This window comes from Rattus norvegicus, chromosome Y, assembly GCF_036323735.1.
Source record: "Rattus norvegicus strain BN/NHsdMcwi chromosome Y, GRCr8, whole genome shotgun sequence".
Classification (NCBI taxonomy): Eukaryota; Metazoa; Chordata; class Mammalia; order Rodentia; family Muridae; genus Rattus; species Rattus norvegicus.
The window spans coordinates 4,772,425-4,786,304 of NC_086040.1; the positions used below are offsets into that span (position 1 = coordinate 4,772,425).

The 13,880-nt window shown below is 39.1% G+C and overlaps 1 long non-coding RNA gene across 2 annotated transcripts; it reads left to right on the top strand.

Annotated features, from left to right (window-relative positions):
* Nucleotides 1-654: 654 nt before the first annotated feature.
* Nucleotides 655-12,266, top strand: LOC134484411 (uncharacterized). 2 transcript variants are annotated; one of them, XR_010061858.1, is made up of 4 exons: nucleotides 655-827; nucleotides 7,387-7,489; nucleotides 8,323-8,516; nucleotides 12,033-12,266. It is a non-coding gene; the product is annotated as an uncharacterized LOC134484411 (long non-coding RNA). The 2 variants fall into 2 exon arrangements; XR_010061857.1 differs by lacking the exon at nucleotides 655-827 and adding an exon at nucleotides 4,437-4,709.
* Nucleotides 12,267-13,880: the final 1,614 nt, after the last annotated feature.

Here is a 13,880-nt window from a genome sequence, read left to right on the forward strand (position 1 = left end):
CATTTTTTCCTTTGCTTTACTGATATCTATTTATCATTTGAAGTAGGCAGACAATATTCTTACTGTTGCATTCACTCTATAGCTGGGCCCCCTTTGTTGCCACAATCATTGCAAAAATTGGAATTGGAAATCAGAATTTTTGAGTATACATTCAGGAATATGTATAAAGTCTCCTATCAAGAAATGTAAAATAAGAAAATGAAATACAATATTGATTCAATTAAAGGTCTGTTTGGAATATAATGGCCTTTGGGAAACAGAGAAAACATAGCACATTTAACTGTATGTCACAGGATTAGATCAGGGAATAGACTTATTCTTCAGAAGAATTTTCTCCATTACATACTCCTAGATCTTTTCTACAAATGCCAAGACCCTGACTAATTTTCTCCATTCAGAGCATGTAACACTTATGAAGCAAAGAGAAGTCTCTAGCTTTAGAGAGATGTAGTATGTATAGGTTTCCACTGTGTCACAGGAGTCACATTTGGAAGAGCACCCTCGAATCTGGTCAATGTAAGGAAAGCAGCTCAGCAGGTAGGCCATGGCAATTCTCAGTGAAATCATCATTAGGTCCTACCTGAAAACGGTATTGTAACCTGGAGAGCCCTAGCTTCTGTGATGTCACAAGTGTTGTCGTAACAGCAACTACTCCTTAGATATTCCCTCAGTACCTCTGGGGTTTACTAACAGTCCCCTAATTCAGAGTAAACAGCCATTTGGGAGTGATAACAAGAGAATAAAGATATCTCAGATGGGGAGAAGGAAGCTGGCCTTCTGTCTTGGTATAAAAAAAGGAAGAAAAATGTCGTCCATGGGAAAGCTCAGTGAGTACCGGATAGGACTTAAGGGGATTCACTGAAGAGATAGCCTTGATCTGAGCCTTCCACATATGGAAATGAGGGGCTGCGAGCCTCTCAGAAGCATCTGGACTTCCCTGCTTGTTATGGTTTCTGGAAATCAGAGAGTTTATATCATTAATTTATTTATTCCAAAAACCAGGTGTTGGGAATGGCAAAGTCATTTTTCTGAGAGGTCATGGCTTTTATTCTTTTGCCCAGATAAAAAAGGTTCTAAGGAAAAAGGGAAAGACAAATATTCTGTCCTCAGAGTAAACTCCTCCGTGCTTTGGATTCCTAGGGTTCAGTTTGTGTCTGACACTGATATCTGGGAGAGAGAAATGCTACCAAGTTGAGACTTCATCATCACAGTCTTTTCACTAGTGTTACTCTGACTACCATTCCCTGACTGTGACCCTTTATATTTCTGAGTCAATAGGTGAGATTAACTGACAGTTTTCTTTTCTTTAATTTATTTTTTTTATTTTCAGCAAATTTTATTTCTTTTACAAATGGATATTTCTATATTTACATTTCAAAAGTTATTTCCTTTCCCAGTTTTCTGTCTATAAGAGCCATAACTGGTACCCTTACCCTTCTTCTATAACCCCTCTTACTGCACCTTGATATTCCCTTTAACTGGGAGTCAAACCTATGTGGGACCCGGAACATTTCCTTCCATTTGTGCCCATCGAGGCCATCCTCTGCTAATATGCAGTTGGAGCCATCGGTCTATCCATGAACAGTCCTGGAATATTGACTTAGTAACAGAAACCTCCGGTTCATTCCCATTGGTATTCTTATGGGGATAAAAGCCCCTTCAGATCTTGCAATTTTTTTCTCAAAATCTAAAAACAAGAGATCCGTTTTCAGTTCACTGGTTTGCCAATAGCAGTCACTTATGTATTTGACGTACTCTAGCTGTGTCTCTCAGGAAGTATCTGTATCCAGATATTGGAAGCATGAACTTCTTAGCTTCATCAATCTTATCTAGTTTTGGTGGCGTGCATATATATATTTTTCCATGTGCATGGAATGCTCTGAATGGGATTCCTTCAGTTTCTACTCTAAATTCATACATATGTTTGTTCCCCCTTTTAAAAAGGAGCAAAGAATGCACATCTTGAGTGTCCTTCTTAGTCTTCAAGTAGTCCGTGGTCTGCAAGTTGGGTAATTTAATCTTTTGTGCCAATATCCACTTTTGGTGATTTCATACCATATATGTTTTTCTGTAATTTGGTTACCTCAGTATTATATTTTCTAATTAATCCATTTGTCTATGAATTTCTTGAAATCATTGCTTTTGATAGCCGAATAGTACAACATTGAGTAGATGTACCACATTTTCTCTATCCATTCCTCTGATGAATGCCATTAGGTTTCCTTCAACCTTCTGGTATCATTAATAAATCTGTTATTGAAGTAGTTAAAATAAAAACTTCATAAAAACTACATATGAACAGCAGATAAGGGGTCAGGACAGAACGGGCCTGAGACATACCCGGCCAAGCCTAAACACAAGGTCAAGAGATTGTTCCAGGAACTAGCAGCCACCATCTCCGTTGAGTCCTGGGCCATCCGGATGGGCAACTCCCTGTTCCGCTATAGTTAATAGTTACCAAACTCCCTGCTCTGCAAATAAAGATAAGACGCTCTCCTACATTGTGAACACTCCAGCCTGCACGTACTGCTTGCTGGTGAGACCTTGTATCCATTTCCCTTGCTGATATATAAATCAAGCAATCAAGTATAACCACGCTGAATCCGCTTGCCTTGCCCTATAAAAAGCCTTAAATTTCGAGTCTTGAGGTCGACTCCTCTGTCTCCTGTGTGAGATACAAGTCGTCCCATATCTCTGATAATAAACTGCCTCATGTGCTTTACATCAAGAGCCGGTCTCTCACATTTCTTGGGGGAGTTCCATCTTGAGACTGGAATGGGGTCTCCCGTAAATGGGTCCTACACTATGAATATTGTTGAGCATGTGTCTTTATTGCATGTAGGAGCAACATTTGGGTATAAGTCCATGCTAGGTAAATCTGCGTCCTCAGGTAGTGCAATTTCCAATTTTCTGAGGAATTTCCAGACTGATTTCCAGAGTGATTGAACCAGTTTGTAATCCTACCAACAAAGAAGCAGCTTTTCTCTTTCTTGACATCCTAATCAACAACTGCTGTCTCCTGAATTTTTTATTTAAGCCATTCTTACATGTGTGAGGTGGAATCTCAGGGTTGTTTTCATTTACATTTCCTTGATGTCTAAGTATGATGAACATTTCTTTAGATGTTTCTCAGATATTTGATTTTCCTCATTTGAGAATTCTTTGTTCATTTCTGGAACCCAATTTTAATAGGGTTATTTGTCTCTCTGAAGTTTAATTTCTTGAGTTCTTTGTATCTATTGGATTATAGCCATCTATCAATTGTAGGATTGGTATAGACCTTTTTCCAATCTGTTGGTTGCTGTTTTGTCCTAATGACAGTGTCCTTTGGCAGGCAGTTTTCTATGACAGAGAAGAGCTGTCAGTTCATGAACTAGAACAGGGACTGGCTCTTTCCTGACTTCCATACATGCCCTGTACAGTAATTGGGGGAACTAAACAACCATATTCTTTCCCTGCAAGGCATGTTTATCTACAGTCATGCTTCTAGAGAGACCTATCAGTGATTCTGGTCATCTTCCCTGCAACTGTATGCTGATGGAGTTTGCAGTTTTCATTCTGGCTTCTGTAACTACAAGCTATGGTGTTGTGAAGCCAAAATACACCATGTACAGCTGTCAATAGGCCTGAGGAGACTGCCTCCTTGGATTTCTGAAGCATTTCTAAGGGAGTGAGAGGAAATCAGCACCCCCTGCTCACCAGAGCTCTGGGAATGCTGACATTCTTGCTTTATCTCTATATGAAGCTAGGTCAAAAGATCACTTGTCAGGTATGTTCTTGAATATCCTTCAGTGTGCTAGCATTGGAGTGCAATGAAATATGATGCTGGAGAGGTGTGTGAAACACATGAACTCTTCCATTAGAGATCAGAGAGATGAGCTATTCATATTCAATTTACTGTGCATGTTTCTGGTCTTTGGCTTTGACCATGCAGATCTACTGTCCCATACCTCATTGTTCATGTGTCCAAATTGTTGGGAAAGCACAACTCACAATTGCTCCCAATCCTTCATTTTATGGTCTTAGATTTTAGTGCAACACTCCACATCTTATATTCTAAATTGACTGTCCTAAATTTCTTCAACATGCAGATCTCTATTATCCCTACACTCTGTTTGTTTGTGTATATGTGTGTATGTGTGTGTGTGTGTCTGTGTGTCTGTGTGTGTGTGTTTGTGTGCTTAAATGGTTAGTTTCGTACAAGTTTACAGAAACCTTGTCACTGAAAAAAGTCTTTGTAAGAAAACTGTAAACGTTGGATGGGGCAGAAACCAAATGCTCTCCCACAACATGACCTGCTAGAAAGAGTGGTATAATCAGATATAAGAATATAAGAGAATAAACTTGAAAGTAAAACTTGGAGGAAATACTGTGGCATGTCTACATTATCATTGTGAACCGTTGCATTGTTCTCTTTATTCTGTGGCCAGACATGTGGGCTCCGAGGCCGAGTTGCATCCTTTGGATCTTAGAATAAACTGAAGGAGGCTGTCAACTCAGTCACATGAAGAATGTGAGAGGAGTGAGAAGACAGTAGCAGGCCATTGTGACACTGCCCTCCCAATGGAAACATGGAAGTGTTGAAAATTACAGAGTGGGAGTCTCATGTCTGAACTTTGACACCCAGCTAGGAAAAGTGTAACCTATCAGTTCACTTCCTGAGTACCATTCACAATCCAAGGGTATGCTCAGATGAAGCACTGTTGAAGGTAGGTGCTTGTGAGATACATCTCAGAGTGTGTAGACCATTCAGCCTCTTGTGACATAGGAGATCAGAGTAATAAGAGACAGACAGAGGGAACAAATCAGTGTTTGTTTTTCTGGACCATCATAACTGCATTATCCAGGCTAAGGATTTTTCTCACATTGTTATAGACCAATCTGTATGGAGTCTCAATAGCACAACTGACCCCGGCTTCTTTCTTAGTTACAAGAATTTAGAGGCAGCCCTTCATAATTTGTCTTCTAGATTCACAGGTTCTTTTTTAGCTTCATATTCACAAGGCATATTCTTTTATTGTCTCCCTCTGTATGTTTCTTTCTCTGTCTCTCTGTCTCATCTCTCTCTCTCTCTCTCTCTCTCTCTCTCTCTCTCTCTCTGTTTTTCTGCATCTCTGTCCTATTTTTCCTCTTTCCTACAACAGTCTTTACCAAGGATAACATATTTCATGTCAGTTTATGCACTTGCTTCTCTCATAAAACGCAGTGTTATCTGAACTGGGTGTCCTTTGGAGAAGCACAATTAGAAATATAGTTGACATCCAACTCTACTAGAGTATAACTTAAATAACTGAGAAGATGCAGAATATTCAAGAACTCTCCACAAGCCCAGGGCCCAAGGAGCATGTATGGAAGGAAATTTTACAGAGATCCAAAGAATGCATTCCAGGCTGCTCATGGGCTGGCTTCTCTTTACAGGGACTGCCAGCATGAGGAGAAAGGTAACATGGAGCTTTAATAAACATGTATAGTTTAAGAATACCTAGCATCTTCCCTTACTTTACCCTTCCCTGTCTGGATGTTCCTAATGTATGTTGTACATAAATGTAGTAGTGACACCCTTTCAAGTGTATAGAAGTTGTCACATGTGGCACCCACAGGAGAATTTGACTTTTCTTCCCTGGTTGAAGCTCCTTATCAGTGATCTACAACACCTTTTCCCCATGACTGATGTTTTCTCTCTCTCTCTCTCTCTCTCTCTCTCTCTCTCTCTCTCTCTCTCTCTGTGTGTGTCTGTCTGTCTGTCTGCCTGTCCGTCTTTGTCTCTGTCTGTCTGTTTCTTCCACATGATACATCTCCATAGTTCAGCTTGACTTCTTATTTGTTCATTCCAAGGTTGACCCACCATGCGTTCTGTGAGTGTTTGATTTTGCTCTCTCAAATTGCACCTGCATTAACCAATGCATCTGTAGCCAGACCTGTGAACAGAGCGTCACATCACAAACAGCTGCATTGCTAAAACATTTTATTTTGGAGGGTCTGAGCAAAGTTTTTATCCAAATTTGTGTAATTTTTCCATACTTTTCACTCCCCCACCCAAACTGTAGTGCTCTGGATCTTCCCCATGTATTTGCTTACTTGTGTTTATCTATGAACCTGGTGTACTATGAAGGCATCATCCCAACCCTCCACCATTACTTACAAGGAGCAATGGATGAGGAAATAGGAGAAACTGACCATTTAGCTACAGAAGATGTCCCCTAAGAGGGATTAACTGTGTGGAATCATTGCTTCATTGACAACCATCCTTACCTAAATTCTCAACTTCCTTTCTTCCTTGTCATTTTGAGTGTGCTACCTAAGGTGGGGAAGAACCATTTCTGGGCTTTGTTTGAAAACTGAGTATTTAATATCCATACATGATGGTGGGAAATAATTCAATAAATCATTGACATCTCTGTCTTTAGAAGAGATACTGATTAAAGGTCTTCCCTTGTGTCTTAGACAAAGTTCCTGGAAAGGGCAGCTTGGCTTTTTGATTTGGAGAAAATCTAGTTAATGGGTAATTATGTGCTCTTGAAGGGGACCCTCCTCTGGATACATTATTGTATGCTGGAATTACCATGGTATTTCTGTGATGTCACTAGTTTTATGGAAACAGAAGCTGCCCTTGTGCATTTAGTTAGTGCTTATTGGTTTACCCAGAGACATGTTTTTCAGGATGATCAATCTATTTACAAAGAAAACAGAGAGCATTGAGAGACAAGAGAGAGAAGAACATGAGATTAGGAATTTTTTCTTGTTATAAAGGTGAAAAAAATTAAATGATCAGGTGTAAACCAGAGAGAGTAAACTCTGGACTGGTGCTGGGGAGTTTCCTGGAGAAGTTGGGCTTGGGTCTGGCCTTCTAGGATTAGGATTTATGACATGAAACCTCTGGATTCTTAAAGAAGGGACCCAGAGTCAAGAATGTCTGATGAATGTTTAGCAGACAGCCAGGAATTGACAAGCATGCAGCGGTTCTGTTATGAGTTCCTTATTTTCACTCTCAATGAGAAAGAAAGACAATAGGAGCCACAGGGATAAAAACTTTGACTCTCAAGGATGAGTATTGGACTTAATCCTCAGAGGACTGGTGTACATTTCATTGACATGTTATGACAAAAACAGAGAGTGGGATACTCCCCTGGACATGTATAAAGGTTTCAGACTCATGATTAGGCCTTGGTGGTCCAAAGTACTATGGACTCCAGGACTTACCTGCATATATCTAGGAATCATGGCTGGGAGCAGGAGAGTAGCTAGTGGATCTTGAAGAGAGCTTTCATCCTCTTTCAGTGTTTCATAGTATCTGTAGATTTCTGCTGTCCTCATGCTTCGTTTTGGGGACTCAGCATGTTTTATCCTGTGCCATTGCTCTTCTTGTTCCCTTGTGTTTTTCTACAGGGTCTTCTGGGAAGGCAACATTCCAACCTTCTATTATCAATGAGCAAGGGGAGCAGATTAAGAAGTTGGAGAAACCTGACTATTGAGCTCTAGAGGAAGACCTGTGAGTTGGGTAAACTCCCAGGAATTCTGACTCATTGCACCAACAGGATTCTAACAAATGATAGCCATTATGCCCACTTCTTTGTTGACTGTCGTGACCTCTCTGTGTTAACCCCAGTTTTCTCACATACAAATAAACTGCAATTCCAACCTCCTCATGCACAAATTAATTTTTTATATGCCTTTCAGTGACAGAATTAGAAGTCAGGATAGGAGTGTGATGGGAAGCTATTTCATTTCTCTGAACAACAGAAGCTATAGTTTGAATAACAATCTTGGGTTTCAGCAAGTAATATGTGAGCTCTCATCCTGGATTTTATAATCCAGAAAATGAATTTTCTGTCCTACGAGGAACACAGAAAGCTGTGCAGCTACAGTAGCACAGTAACTTAGACTTAGACAAGTGAACTTATATTTATTTATTTATTTATTTATTTATTTATTTATTTATTTTAGAGATATATAATATGTAATTTTTGTGAGTATACTGTAGCGGTCATACTCAGCAGAAGAGGGCATCAGATATCATCATAGATGGTTGCATGCCATGATATTTTTAGTGGGAATTGAACTCAGAATCTTTGGAAAAACAGTCACTGCTCTTAAATGCTGAATAACCTTACCTGCCTAAGCTATATTTGATCATTATTATTATTATTATTATTATTATTATTATTATTATTATTTATTCTGCAACTCTAAACAGATCAAGACTCAGCCACCTCCAATGCTCTTCCCACTACCCTGATTCAAGAACTTACAAAAAAGAAAGACACAATAATAGCTGACCCTGGACCCCAGCACTAAATGAAGAAAAATTTTACTTTTTCTTAGCTATGGAGATTTTCTTGTTGACTGAGCTCATAGCTTGATACTTGAAGTCTGGTAGACTATGGAAAGTGGAGATGCTTTTGGAGGAAGTTGCTTAGATTGGAGGAGCTGAGAAACAGTGAGCAAGAGTAAGATGTTGATCCACCACCTGATCCCTTGCTGAGAACAAAGTCTCCTCTTCACAGCCTGGGAACTGGGTAAGCAGGGTAAGCAGGCATGACTAACAAGCCAACACATGTGGGTAAATATTTGTCCATTGGGCATATAGGGGGAGAATTTCATTGACTAAGTTGAACATATCCCCTGTCCACTAAGTTCTTAAAACATTCAAGGAAACTTTTGTTCATTTTGTCTATCCTGGGTCCCACAAACATTGTTTCTTATTCTCAATGCATTTCTTCATGGATAGGACCCTTGAGAAAATTGAGGGTTCTAGAGAAAGCAACGGACAACAAAATTCTACATTCTAGAAATCAAGGCCTTCTCAGAAGAAACACTTCTTTATAGGTCTGAATTCAGCAGGAATGAAAATTACAACCAACATCTCATAATTCAGCTGATATCTTGTACACAGGCCTTTTGACTAACAATTCAATGGGGGAAAGAAAGCATCAAAAATTAGCATGAGATACTAAAAAGACTTAAAAATGAGTCAGAGCTCTGTCACCAAGTACTAAGTGGTCCCAGTGAGGGTAACAAATAACATGAAGTGTATTTGTTTGAGACACAGTTACTCTGTTGGAGTCCTCAGATGTTCAGATGTGATTGAAAATCTGTCACAAAAGACGTGATTGATATCATACACTAGTCCAGAGAGACCATACCCAAAAGTATATTATTCCTTCTGCAGTACAGGGATGAAACTTCTTCACATCACACATGTGTACATGAGGCTGAAATTAATGTTCTACATAGATGAAAGCATTCCCACAATCCTTGTCTTAGCAATTTTTTTTTTTTGGAAAATGGCTATTTTGCAGTTCCACACCTGAACTGAAGTGACTGTATCTGAGACTGTATACGTAGAAGACATCTGTGTAGTAGCTTACATTTTTAGCCAGGTCTGTCTCCCCATGGATCAGTTGGGCCTGAATAAGCATGCACAGACATATTGTCCCGAAGTTAATCATGTAGTAGCCAAAATATTACAGGATCAGACATCTGTAAATATTTTTCTTTTACACAGGTCAAGGACTGTGTATCAATGGCTGTGTATCATAGGTTGTAGATATTACACCATCCCTAAATGGTAGTATATCAAGAATTCCTTAGGGCTAGGCACATTGATCTAAGTATCCCCACACAATTCTAAGCCAGCATGGACAAGAAATCACTTCATGTGGAAACTTACAATAAACTTATGTTATTGTATGCAGACTGTTAATACATAATTAAAAACCACCTAACAAGCACATGCATATACACAAGATGCTATTCAAAACTTATCCAGAGGCAGTTTGCAACCTATGTTTAGCACAAAGAGATTGATTCCCCATATCACAGATTCTGATAAGAATCATTGCGTGTTAAGAAAACTATATTAGAACTCACAAGTGTATCACATGACTGTATAACAAGGTAGTCACAGCAAACATGATATTCAGGAAGCATATCCTGAAGTTGGCAAGAATGAAGGGAGTGCATTTAGCTGATGAAGTCTGGGCATGAAACTCAAATGTCCAAAATATCAGCTAGATTTGCATTTACAGAACAATAAATACTTGATGAGTTTTCAGGCAAAATTCGAATCTAAATACTCCAAAAATATTTATCATTCAGCTCTGAATCCCTAAGGATAGATTAATGGTGGATATTATGAATTTCGTCTGTAACACAGAGGTATGAGTAAATGGGACAATTTGAAGTGATTAGATATGTTTAAGAGGCATACAAAACGAAGAGTTTCATGCTATCTTTGAACAAGTGTGTTTCTCAAACATGTAGCACGAGTTACTGTGGAGTGACCTACACACACACACACACACACACACACACACACACACACACACACACACACACTACAATAATTGACTTGCTTTGTGCTCTGTGTGGCATGCTGGATTTATCCAAGATATCAGGTGTGTACTCCACAAATAAGTTAAACCCAAAGTTAATGACAAATTTAGAATTCTTCTTCCTTTCTTGAGAACGCATTCTGTACATGAGTAATGCTTACAAATTAATGTTTAAGAACGATGACTTGAAAAAAAAAACTGAACCTGACTTTAAACAAGCATTACAGAGATGTCTAGTGACTCAATTTTGATTTTGTGGACTTGCAGCTGCTAAGTTCTCATGATTGAACCAGGACATTATAGACATAACTCAGTAGGGAAAATAAGTGCTTCGACAATTATGTAAGTTGAAAAACCTAAGAAACCATTCTGGCAACAGCTTAATTCAAAATCGCGAAAGTTGTGCTTGGGTAAAGTCCAGTACCTAAGACTTGACAGCTGGTTCAAAGTCAAGGAGAAACATTGTATTTAAACAAGCACTACTGCTTGCAGGACATGTTAATAAAATGAAGAAAGGTTAGGGCTTCAGGAAATATGCATGAGGATGTCTTTGAATAGTCGAAATTATATGTTATAAATTTAGTGGTACACATTGAGAGGATAAATTTTTGAAATGTTTATCTCCTTAGGAGTGTAAATATTTGAGCTGAGTAAATGCTTCAGCCTACATAGGAAAGGGAAATGAGTTTCCATTCAGACATTGGAACTCCCTTCAAGCTGAGCATGAACATGGGAGGGTTTCAAAGGAGTTTTGAAACATATCAAGAACTGCTGGGCATCCAGAAGGAGTCTCAGAGGAGTAATTTGTTCTTGTTATGAGGGATTTTCAAGTTTATTATTGGAAATCAGTCAAGAGAACTGGTCTAAAAACCAAATTCTGTACATTTCTCATCTTAGCTTTGGAAGACCGTGACCAGTAAAGGCCCCAAAGAGAAAAAGCTTGATTTATCTTTGAAACTGTATTACAATTGGTGACTGCCTGTACACTATGTTCCCAAGGCCAGACACAGTGTACAACTGTGGTGCTAAATCTTCAACAAGAAAATGCTGAGTAGCTTAATTACTGTGTATTGTTTTGTTTTGAGTTTTGTTTTCTTCAGGTATTAGTTTTGTTTGGTTTCTTTGGAAGTTTTGTTATTCATTATTTATTGACTTTTGTTCTTGAGGTGGATTTGCAGTACTGAAATTGTCATACACTTTTCATTATGATTGTATCATTTTAGCCCTTTTTGAAAAAAGTTAATGTACATTTTAAAGACTAAAGTGTGTTTGTCAAAAAGTTTTTTTTTTCTGTGTGGTGTAGCCATCCTGTAATCCTATGCTGGGGCTTTGGGAGTGATAATTTGTTCACAACAAGCCAGGGGTAAACAAGTGCATTGGACTTTCGATGTGGCTAATGTGGCCTAATGAGGATATAATTTTCATAATGGACAGGATATCCATGATGCATCCCTGTGGTTATATATTTAGGTACTCTTAAATATAGTACTAGGGATGATCATATGGAACAAGCTAGTGAGAAACTCAACAGTTTTGCTCTAATGATTCTCAGGAAATGAAAACATTCACCAATGGAGTAAAATTAGAAATCAGGAAAACCAGATCTGTTTATTGAAATATAGTCTCAGTGGAATAACACATAGAAACATAGAAGAGAGAATGAATTCCATGCTTTTAAAAACATTTTTATACTTCCAGATCAATGAATGATTCTTGTAAAGCAACTCCTAGAATTAACTTCTGAGACCAACCATCAGCCCGTGAAATAATGTGAGAAAGAAGAAATTCGGGATCTCTCCAGACTGTTGGTTTCAAAGCAACAGCCAAAAGTGTCCTTTCTATGAATGATACATATACACATTATAACTGGATGGATACAAAGTTTCTTCAGGTCCATGAATGAGTTATTCAACAGTTGACCTGGCTCAGCAATTAAGGTAATTTTTGTCAACTCTTGAGATATGAGCCCCTTCCCTATGACCCCCATTATTGAAGGAGAGAACAAACTTCAGACAACCTGTCTCAGATTTTTATGTAGTTGTGGTTTCCTGGTCTTGGTCCAGGGAATGAAGGAAATCTTGTTTTCAAATTCTTGTTTATCCTGTAATACTTCTTTCTTATGCACTCATGGAAATATGTTACTGTGCATTTCATTGATAGATTACGTTTGCTATTTTAATTCTGTTGCCAAGAACTATAGGAAATAAGAAGCACTGTATCGAAGTGGCACATGAAAATCATGCTAAAGGAATGTGGCCATTGGAAATATGTGACTGCGCTGAAACTCTTACTAGACACAAACTGTTGTAAAATGTCCTCTCTAGATTCATGGTGTAGAAGCTGCTGTTCCCTAACAGAGAGTAGAGGATGAATCTCTCTGTACATAGAAAAGGGATTTATCACCATGATCACAGGCTGTGGACCACATAATTTAACAATGGATGGATATTTGGAAAATCCAAGAATCCAGGAGTTGATCAGTCCACAAGCCTAGATGTCTCATTTGGTCATTATTATATGGTTAAATCCTCAGTAAGCAGGTTCTATTGTCTGTGAGGGTTTGGTAGCAATGTGAGTGCAAGCTAGAAAAAGTAACATCTTCTTTCTTCCATGTTTTCTATTGGCTTCAAGTAGAATGCATTGTTAAGAATACATCAAGATTGCCATTTTTTTTTTTGAGTATTTCTTATATACATTTCGAGTGTTATTCCCTTTCCCAGTTTCCGGGCAAACATCTCCCTCCCCCCTCCCCTTTCTTATCGGTGTTCCCCTCCCCACCCTCCCCCCATTGTCCCCCTCCCCCCAACAGTCTAGTTCACTGGGGATTCAGTCTTAGCAGGACCCAGGGCTTCCCCTTCCACTGGTGCTCTTACTAGGATATTCATTGCTACCTATGAGGTCAGAGTCCAGGGTCAGTCCATGTATAGTCTTTAAGTAGTGGCTTAGTCCCTGGAAGCTCTGGTTGCTTGGCATTGTTGTACATATGGGGTCTCGAGCCCCTTCAAGCTCTTCCAGTTCTTTCTCTGATTCCTTCAACGGGGGTCCTATTCTCAGTTCAGTGGTTTGCTGCTGGTATTCGCCTCTGTATTTGCTGTATTCTGGCTGTGTCTCTCAGGAGCGATCTACATCCGGCTCCTGTCGGTCTGCACTTCTTTGCTTCATCCATCTTGTCTAATTGGATGGCTGTATATGTATGGGCCTCATGTGGGGCAGACTCTGAATGGGTGTTCCTTCAGTCTCTGTTTTAATCTTTGCCTCTCTCTTCCCTGCCAAGGCCATTTTTCAATAGACCAGTACCTTTAACTGAAAGTTCTTTTCAGGGAGCCGTAGCCTCATGGCACGGTTCAGGAGTATGGGAACTGGAAGACCCAATCTGGGAAGATGTTCCTGTTCATCGAGCCCACCTTCCAGTATTGCAGAAATACCCAAGAAATCCTCAATCAACTCCCTTTCAAACATGGTTTTCTGGGATTTGTAGACATCACAGCCACTAACAACACCAATTCAATTAAAGATTACTTACAACAGCTCACTGGAGTGAGAATA